Here is an 11,446-nt window from a genome sequence, read left to right as displayed (position 1 = left end):
TAAGGTTGTTCCCATTCTTCTGAGGATTCTCCATACTGTTTTTCAAAGTGGTTGCACTAATTTGCAATGAAACCAACAATATATTAGAGTCCCCACTTCTCCACACCATTGCCAGCATTTGTTGTTTGTGTTTTTAATCATTGCCATTCTAGGTGGAGTTAGATGAAATCTCAGGGTAGTTTTGATTTGCATCTCTCTGATTTCTAATGAGGTTGAGCATTTTTTAATATATTTATTGGCCATTTGACTTTTATTCTGTGAAGTGTATTTTTAGTTCACTTTGCTATTTTTTAATTAAGTTATTTATTTTCTTAGTGCTGAGTTTCTTGAGTTCTCTGTATATTATGGATATTAGTCCTCTACTGGAGTAGTAGGTGGCAAAAATCTTCTTCCATTCTGTTGGGTCTTGGTTGAGGTTTTGATGTTTCTTTTTGTTGATCTGTCTTTTAGTTTCTTGTGCCTTTGGGGTCTTTTTGAGAAAGTTTTTACCTGTATCTATGTGTTGCATTGTTGGACCTATTTCCTCTTCAAGGAGCCTCAAGGTTGCTGCTCTAATTTCCAAGTCTTTGATCCATTTTGAATTGACTTTTGTGCAGGGTGAGAAAGCAGAGTTTATTTCTATTTTTCTGCATGGGGTTAACCAGTTGAAGTAGAGAATTAAAAAAAAAATACAAAAAATCAACAAAACCAAAGGCTGGTTTCTCAAAAAAATTTAACAAAATAGATAAACCACTAGTCGACTTAATGAGCAAGAGAGAGAAAAAGAGAGAGAGAGAGAGAGAGAGAGAGAGAGAGAGAGAGAGAGAGAGAGAGAGAGAGAATCAACCCAAATTATGAAAAGAAGAGATGAAAAAGGAGATATTACCACCAACATGGTTAGAATTCACAGGATTATCAGAAACTACTTTGAAAAACTATACTTCAACAAAATAAAAAATCTGGAAGAAATTTGCAACTTTATAGATAAATACAACCTCCTTAAACTGAGTCAAGAAGATATAGAAAATTTAAGCCAACTGATAGCTATCAAAAAGATTGAAGCAGCAATAAGGGGCCTACCATCAAGGAAAAACCCAGGACCAGATGGTTTCCCAAGTGAATTTTCTAAAACTTTTATAGAAGGGCTAATATTGATACTTCTCAATCTAGTTTTTGAAATAGAAAGAATACTCTTTCAAATACATTCTTTGAAACCAAAATCACATTAATACCAAAACCGAATAAAGTCATCTCAAGGAAGACAATCTACAGGCCTATACTGTTGATAAACATGGATGTAAAACTACTAAACAAAATACTAGCAATATGTATTCTAAACCACATCAAGAAAATCATACACCATGACCAAGTAGGGTTCATCCCAGAGATGCAAAGCTGGTCTAACATATAAAAATAAAACAATTTGTTAAATTTCTGAGTCAGCATAAGCACTCTGTTTCAGACACCTAGATTTTTGAAGTGCAGGCAGACACAGGTGATATTCACATAGCTTTATACTAGTAGAGCTGAATAGGTGGATCTTCACTAACCAACATTCAAACCCAACAATCAAGATAGATGCTATCTTCATCCCACCACTTGAGTGCCTTCTTGTTTCTCATCTTTAGGGCCAAATTTTATTGCAAAGTCATATTAGTAGGAAAATGCATCAAATCCCAATTTTTCCTTGCCCTATTTTTTTTTTTCTTGTTTGATAAGATTTCTGTTGCTTGGTGTCACATAGTTTGTGGAGGCTAAGTGCCCTCAGTCTTAATATTCTTATTACTTTATTTATTCTCACTTTCCTTGGAGATCAGAAGACTAAGTTAACAAACTTTATTCCACTCTTAGCAGGTTCTTACTTCTATTATTCCCTTCAACACTTTGATTTTATTATTTTATACCTATAATTGGAGTTATTGGATTATAAAATATTTCAATTTTAAGGTTTTTTTTTTTGTGTGTGGTACTGGGGTTCCTGGAAGCCCTTCTATCTCTGGGCTACACTCCCAGACCTATTTTATTTTTGGAAACAGGGTGTCTTAAGCCAGCGCGGCTGACTTCGAACCTGTGCAATCTTCCTGTCTCTACCTCTCAAGCGCGGGGACTACAAGCGTGCGCCACCACGCCCGGCTCAATTTTAAGTTTTTTAAAGAAAGTTTCATATTTTCTACATTCACCTTAATCTCTAAGCTAATTTTTATTTACATTAACAATTTTTTTTACTGTTTTTATTTTTCATGTCCTCTCCAACATTTAACTTTTATCTTTTAAATGAAGGCCATTCAGTCAGGTATAGGTAATATCTGTTTGGTTTAGATTTGCATTTCTCTAATGACTAGTAGTGATGCTGATTTTTATGCACCTATTAGTCATTTGAATGCAATTTGAGAAATGCCTGTTCAGGCTCTTGCTTATTTTATTCTATTTATTTTGTGTGTGTGGTACTGAGGATGGAACCCAGGGATATTCTGCTTTCAAACTACACCCCAACCCTATTTTGTTCCTTTGTTTATTTTATTTATTATTTATTATTTATTTATTTATTTATTTATTTATTTATTTATTTATTTATTTATGTTGGTACTGGGGTTCCTGGAAACCATTCTACCTGCGGGCTATACTCCCAGATCCCTTTTTATACTTTTTATTTAGAAACAGGGTCTCTTAAGCCAGCACGATCCTCCTGTCTCAGCATCCCAAGCAAGGGGATTATAAGCCTGCACTACCATACCCGACTCCTTTATTTTGAAACAGAGTCTCCCTAAGTTGCAGATGGCCTCAATAAGTTGCTGGATTTAGTCATGAACCTGCAATTCCTCTATTTCAACCTCCTAAGTAATGATATTATAACCATGTGCCACCAAGTCCAGCTGCCTTTTTGTTTTTGAAACTGGTCTTTTCTTTCTATAGAATTGTTTGAATATCTCATATCTTAGACAGTAATATCTTATCAAATAGATAAATTGCAAGTGTTTTCTCTTACCTTATGAGTTGTCACTTTATTGTGTTTATTTTGTTATATAGAAGTTTTTCAGTATTATGCCATCCTACTTACTGTTGTTTTTTTTTTTTTACCTATACTTTTTATATTTTTATTCAAATGATTGCTGAGACCAATGCTGTGATTTACTGTCTACATTTCTAGGTTACCTCTTAATATTTTTAGAGTTTCATATCTTTTTTATTGATGGATTGTATTCATACATTTAAATGGACTGCAAGATGGTAGGGGCATACATGCACACATCACTCATTTACCCCTTCACAATTTACACCCCATTCTCTCCCCAGTCCTTTCTTCTCATGTCTTGCTTAGTGATTGACTTTGATACATTTGTATTTAATTAATTTTGAGTTATGTTTTATATGTGGTATGAGTTTAATTTCATTCTTTTGTATGTAGATACAAATTTTATGAACACCATTTATAAGGAGTCTGCCTTTACTCCACTGCATGTTCTTTTACATCTTTGTGACTAATCAGTTAACTCTTCATGTGTGAGTTTATTTCTTGGTTTTCTATTTTTTTTTCTTTGGCCTATGTGTCTGTTATTATGCAAGTACTATACTATTTTGACTATAATGACTTTGCAACATAATTTAAAAATCAAAGAGTTTTAAATTCACAGTTTTTTTTGTCAATGATAATTTTAGCTATTTAGATACTCGGGTTTTATTTGAACTTAATTTTTTTTTATTTCTGTGGAAAATATTCACACACAGGGAAATTATACCTCTGAGCTTATTCCTTGGCTATTTACCATTTTTTTCAAAATCGAGTCTCACTTAGCTATCGGGTACTGGTCACAGATCTGTGATTACAGGTATGTGCTCCTGAGCCTAGCTCAATTTTTTTTTTTTTAAATCAGGCTAAGTAATTTTACTTATTACTTATTCATTTATCATCTCTTTGACTCTAGAAAACCAATTAACTTTAAATGTTGAACTTAATAATACTCTCCCAGAAAATTGTTAGGTTTAAACTAAAATATATGAAGTAATTAAATAATATCTGAGTTCATAAATACTTAATAAGTGAAAACTAGTAGTGATAGCAGTAGTAGTAAAATTGTTACCAATAGAATATTGTGGTGCTCTCTCTCTTCTAAACTGTGTAAAATTATTTTTACTCAAACTTAAAAATACAAGCTTATGCACTTTGCAGCAGAATAACACCATATATTAAAAGGATGAAAAAATATTTTAGAAGAAATAAAACTCCAGCTTTTGCCACTAGTTTGCAATTTTTTATTGTTCAATAGTTGTTCCACAGAGTACAAGAGGAAAGAGGACAGAGTACATGCTTGGTAGTATGGTTGAAATAGTTTTCATTTTTTTCCTTTATTTTTATTCTTTGTATTTCTTGAATGCCTCCATAACTGCTGATCTAATGTAGCTAAGAAGCAACTTTCAAGTACTTAATAAGGGCATCTGCTTGTGGAGTATTGGCTGCTATAGAATTTGTAACTCTTGTTTATTGCAGAACCTTCTTATATCTTCTAAGAATTAAGGTCACATAAGGCCTTGTGTCATATATTTATTGCTATGTAATGAAGTATCACAAACATAGCTTTTAAAAACAGCATAGATTCATTTTCTCAGTCTCTATGGCCCCCAAATTTGAATAGGCCTTAGGTACATTTTTTGTTACAGAAACTAGCACAAGAGTATTACTAAATGCTAATTTTAATAACATACATGAGGAGGGAGGGTAGTGGGATGGAATCCAGAGGGAAGCACACAAATTGCTATATGCATGTATTTTTCTATTATGAGCCTCATTATGATTGTAATTTACCAGTTAATGTATATTTTAAAAGATTATCGAAGGCAAGCATCTCATCTTAAGTAGCTCACTTTTTTTTTTTATGAAATTTCACTTTCCTTTTGGAAGTTGGTATGAGAACTTGCATTCTCTGCTACTGGACAGAGATTTTTATTTTCTTGCCATTCATTTCATTAATATTGCTGGTAACTACAACAAAGTCAAAAAGAGATACTTTTTATAAGGCAGAAGTTATATCTTCTATAGACTAATTGCAAAAGTAAAATTTCATTATTTTTGCTGTATTCAATTGATAAGAAAAATATTACAGCAGTCTATAGTAATAAAAATATTACGAGAGAAAAGTACAATAAGTAGAGATCTTTAGAGGACATGTTTAAACTTACTACAGTTGTCAAACAATAAAGACAGGACTCTCTGAAGCTCAAGAGAGATTGTGTAGCTTAGGATGGCATTAAAAATAGATGTTTTATAAATCTATAGATTGGAACCAGGAAGATACTCAAATATGACACATGATTTTCTCAGAAACCAGACCAGCAGATCAATCCTTGAATTTCTTCTTTCAATTTTGTAAATAAAATAAAAGCAATAGTTTTTTTTTTGTTTGATTGAAAAATGTCTTTATTTGATCTGGTGCATGTAAAATAAAGATTTTACTGCTTTTCTTGATTTTGTGGTTCACTCAGGATAATTAATATAAAAATAACATAACTATGTCCCCTGTTAGTTACATATTTATACAGTACTTTTAATTTATTCTGAGTTTAATCATCATTTTAAGATATAATTATGTCATCAACATAATGAATAACAATACTTTTCAATTAAATCAAATTTAATCTTCTCACCAGGTGGTCTTTATACACATACAAATTTAAGTGTCCCTGTGGGAGAAAAATAAATGCATATTTCATTCAGTCCCATCCTAGAAAATTGGCTTTGACCAACCTCTGAAATAGAAGTTAAAAATAAGGTACTACTTAAATTCACTAACTTCCTTTTTAACATAAATTGATAATACCATATCAGACACAGATAATACTTTTGTAGTTTACTCAGGACTAAAGACCTATAGTTAATTTTCAGAATGTGTCTTATTTAATGAACTGTAATTGACTATTAAATAATTAATGAGCAAGTATTTTTACATTTGCATCTAATATATCATTAATTAACACTGGAATTTCTGGATATTTTCCAAATTAACCAACATTGTTTTAAATGAAAACTGTCAGTAATTTTAAATTATTTTAAAGTTCCATTTATTATGTCTTACTAAAGGAGGATATGGAGCCATATTGAATAAGATCTTTTCTCTCAATATCTGAAAGAGTATTGCACTTAAATCCAACATACAGACAATATAGCAATCTATTCTAAATCTTCCAGGCTTTCATAACACAATTACTTATCTTAGTACATTGCTGAATTTGGAAATTTTTTATTTTTTTTAATGTGATATATGAAATTTTTAGGTTGCCATATTCTCCTGGAGATTATTTCACTGGAGACAATATTGTGTCCTAAGAAAATATTGCTATTTCTTGATATTTAAGATTAAATAAAGTATATTTGTGAAGGCAAGTTCTTAATACTAAAGTAAAATGAAATTTAAGTTTAAATTTTAGCATTAAAATTAATTTGAGCTTCTGGAATAATCAATGATACTTGGATAATGTTTATTTTCATTTAATGAAATCTTTCATATCTGAAAAGTTTGAATTTCAACATATATGCCTTTAGAAAAACATTGGATTTCAAAAATAAAAAGATTTTTGTGCATGCTTTTCCATTTCAACCCTTTAATATTTTCAAATAGTGATTTTTAAAATTGGACTAATACTTTTTTGAGAAAATCATTCATGTATCTTAACAATTATTGTAGATACATAGTAACAATTAGAATTGTTACCTAAAAAATAAATGACATTCATTAAATTTGGCTTGAGTAAAAATAAACATTTTTAACTTTTTATTATATAAATTTATATGGTAACAAACATGGGAAGCATGCCCAAATATGGAGAGATGAGTAATTCACTGTGGCAGCTGCTGGTTGATAAAATCATTATAAGTCTTATACCAATATTTTTTCCTGTGTCTAACTTGCTATAACTAAACTTCATTAACACTTTAGAAAATATGAGCATTTTTCCATCTGGCACATGGCTTTTAATGCTCATTTGCTATCATTTAGAAAATCTGCAAACAGCTGGCAAAAATATATTTTTATTAAGTTCTTTGAATCAGATATGAAATATGTGTAGCTTTGCCTATATTTGTAAAACCCAGAATATTTTTTTCAGTTTTCATTACTATAATCTTCTCAACCATTTTCTAAGTTTTGAGGAAATAGATGACTAGGTGTTTATTAACTTATATATTATTCTTTCAGAGTTACATTTTAGATATTGATGATTCAACTGATTTTTTTCTTGAAGATATGAAAAGAATGAGACTTTGAGAGGCTTCTTTTCCATTTGTTTTTTTTTTTTTACAAGGATAGTTTTAGACTCTACCTCTCAATATATACTCTCTGAATGAGTAATTAGTATTTTCCCAGTTTTAGCTCTTGCTTTTATAGCATTTCATACAATATATATTTTTACTACTGCTAAAGACCAGTTCATTTAATAGTCACAATGTTTTCTGATTTTCTTACAGTCTTTACTATTAAGCAATAATATCAATATTTTGTAAAATAATGGGTATATTTCATAAAAACACATATGACCTTATATTCATATGGTTCATAAAATTCAGAAAAAACTCATAATATATTTTTTACAAAAGTAAACTTTTCTCCTCTATTCTCTTACATGGTCACTTACAAAAAGGCAACACTTCTTACATCAAACACAGCAATTAAATTTTTAGCCTTTTCTGATATTATCAACCTGGAGATGGTATTATATCCTACAGAATGAGGATTACTTCAATAAGATTTCTCCCCTCTTTGCATATAAATTCCAAGTAATGCATTTTCACCTGTACTTCTAATAAGCCAGCTATAAATCAAGGGTTCCTAACACACCCTCTTTTGTGTTTAGATATAAAATATTTTCTGAAGAGCTCATGTATTAATACTCAGAGTTCATAAAATTAAGTTTCAGGGCTTATAATCTTATCAGTGTCTAAATCAATTGTGAATATATTTATTGGTAACCTAGACAAGTGAGGTATGGCTGAGAGTGTGGTCTTAGGAATTGTGCTTGTGTCTTTGCGTCCTCTTGCTTGCTTTCTTGCTTCAATCATTCATGATGTGAAAACAGAAGTGTTTCTATTCTCTCATTCTCTCGGCTTCCTGACTCTATTTCCTGAGTTCCAAAGACCTGATTTGACATGGATTGAAATGTTGGAATCTCCATAAACTGTGAGCCAACAAATTTCTATTCCTCTAAATTGTATGGTCAGGTTTTTCAGAACATAGCAGTGAGAATGTTCACTGACACACCTCCTTAGTTATGATTTGTTTGCTAGACTTAATTGCAAAATTCAAGAAAACATTTTACTTACATTTACCCATTATAATAAAAGATTTCACAGAGGGTACAGATAAACTCTAGGGGTAGAGATGCATAGAACAAACTATATAGAAAAAGACATGGAGCTTTTATGACCTCTTTTTCTTTGGGGCTTATATAAAGGCTTCATTTCATAAGCTCAGGTTATATTATTAACTATTGATGATCAACTCAAACTTCAGCATGTCTTTCCTCCCTGTTAGTCTGAGGATAGGGTAAAAATTCCAGTTCTTTATCAGAAGACTGGTTTTCATGGCATCTACCCCACTCCTATCTAATTCTGAGGTTATTTATGGTTATTCATTGAGCACACCAAGTATAACTTTATTAGAAAAAAAAGATATTTCAATGTCCCAGAAAACTTCAAGAGATTTAGGAGATCTATGTTAGATCCTCAAACAAATTCATGTAATTACAAATTACAATGTACAAAAGATAGTTAATTATCTTCTAATTATCTTTATTTAAAAAGTTAATTATCTTCTAATTGGAGTAATTCAAAATTATATTAATAATAATCCAATTTAAAAATTTATGTCTTTAACATTACTGGACAAAAATTTTAAAAATTTTGTTTGGAAACGAAAGAACCGAGACTGACTAAGATAGTAAAAATAATAATAATATTCATGGGGTTTCTTAATGATAGTATTTGCTATAAAGCAAATTAAAACACAATTGCATTAAGACATCAGTAAGAAAAAACTGCAATGAAACAGAAATGAGAAGTCAGAATGACCGTCATTATATGTTCTCGATTGGTTTAAATATGATAGTTTATATTTTTTAATCTCTTCTTACTTATTTTTTGTGGTACTGGAACATTCTATCACTGAGCTTTACCCCCAGGCCTTTTATTTTTTGTTTTGAAGCAATATTTTGCTAAGTTGCTGAGGCTGACCTTTAAATTCCCATTCATCTGTCTCAGTCTCCCCAAATAATATACTTTTAAAATAAATGACGTTAAATTATGAAAATCTAAAATGCTGTATTATAATAGGTAAGGGCAGAAGTCTGAAACCAGATATCTATATTCAAATCTCAGATGTGCACTTTCCAACATAGTCCTGAAATTTTCTCACTTCTGGAGGCAGTGTGGTTACCTGCCCAGGTATCTGTAATGAACACCAAAGGAAACCAGAAGGATAGTTTTTCCACAGCACAGGCAAGCCAGAAGGATAATTTCTCACATTTTATCTGCATTGGTACATACAAATGTTAGAAGAACAGCCACTTCAGGCATTTCAGAAATGGTTCTAATCCCTCTTGTACCAAACATAAATTAAATCTCATTCTATACTAAAATATGACAGGAATGGGAAATTTAGTGTGGATATAAACTGACTGAAAATGGCTGATGGACCAGAAAAAGAGAATAAAAAGTCTTATTACTCCAGGCTGATTAATTGCAAATTATTAAATAATTTTATGACTCATCAGGGAAGAAGGGCACTGACCACTTTGGTTTCCTGTGCCTTTAGAGGAAAAGGACTCAAGACTATCATTTGTGAGGTCCCAAAGTCTTGCCCCCTTTGCCTTCATAATAACCTTAAGGGAACAGGCTACCACCATTACTTAATATAATATAATGCCAGGTCACATTTTCTGGTAAAATCTAGCAAATAAATTTTATGCAGATACTCCTATAACAAAGATATAAATATTTTCTGGTTTTTGCTGACATATTTCCTGGCTGGGTATAATTATATCTTACCCAGTCTGAAAAGGTCCAAGAAGCTATTAGGGAATTACTAAACAAAATTATTCCTAGATTTAGACTCCCTATGTCACCTTAAAGTGTCAGTGAACCTTACTTTATCTTAAAGGTAACACAGAAGGTCTCATGAGCTTTTGGCATAACTTACTGTCCTCATAGTTCCTAGTACTCTCAATCATTACAAAAGGTGAACAGGTCTAACTTAAAACTCAAAATCACCTGGAGAAAGTGATGCCAAGGGACCTTGGGTATGCTTGTTGCCCATTGCTGTATTAAGGATTAGATTTTTTCTAAAACCTATCTCCAACAGAACTAATCTGAAATAGTTTGTGGAAGGCCTTTTATAACTTCATATCTTGTCACTGACACTAAAACACAGGAAATGATTATTTGTGCAATTAACTTGGGGCAAGAACAAAATGCTTTGTTAAAATATGGCAATAAAGTTCTTCCAACTCTTGATTATTTGACCTAAATGGCAAAAATACAACCATATGCTTATGTCATGCATAAAATCTGGAAAAAAAGTTTCACCCTTAGATCAGCTTCTCCCAAAATGGAAACTTCTTTCCAAGTTCTTCTTAGCACTCTCCAACAATTGTTAAACTACAGGGACACAATTTCTGGACTTATATGTCTAGAATTAAACCTGTATCTCTTGAGATAAAGTAAAAAATAAACCTCTGGACACTCTTCATAATATTGTTCCTGTGAGTCTTTAAAATATTTAAAAGTATTATTAAAAGGAAGAAGACTGAATCAGGATATCTTTATTTTTGTGCTTTCTACTTCTAACTACATTATGTTTATACAGACTAAAAAAAATATCAATTTATTTGTTGACTAATTTTTTTCATTAGTCTTCAAGGAAAAGGCAAATATTTTTCTAGAATATGAACAATAACATTCCAGAGATATTAACAATGGTGCCTGTTGGATTTGTGGGCTACTGCCAACTACCAATTTACCTAGATTACCTTGGTGGATGTCTTTCTTGCAAGAAAATGGTTGGTTGAAACTTTAAAACCTTAGTAAGGAACAACAGAAAATGACATTTTAAAGCTTGCTATTAGATCTAACATTTTCCAGTGGCTAATAAATAAAACTCTACATCAAAAAGGCTATGAAAAAATTTCTCTCTTATTCAGACTAATTTCTGATCATTCTTAAGTTTCAATGACTTAATGAGCTCCTAGTTATCTAGGAACATCTTCTGTTGCTTGATTTATTGTTGTCAGGGACTAATATCTCAGATGTTTATGGCTTTTTTTCAGAATATCAATAAATACAGCCAATAAAATCTGACCTTTTTATATTTCCTTTGTATATTAGGCAGAAAGGACATGGATTGGGCAGAGAAGAGAAAATATAGTTTTCAGATCTAGAGATTTTATAATCCTTAGTTTGCCTTATCGAGCTTGTTCTTCCTTAGAC

Source organism: Muscardinus avellanarius, assembly GCF_963383645.1.
Source record: "Muscardinus avellanarius genome assembly, chromosome: 1".
Lineage (NCBI taxonomy): Eukaryota > Metazoa > Chordata > Mammalia > Rodentia > Gliridae > Muscardinus > Muscardinus avellanarius.
Note: the sequence above shows the minus strand (reverse complement) of the source record.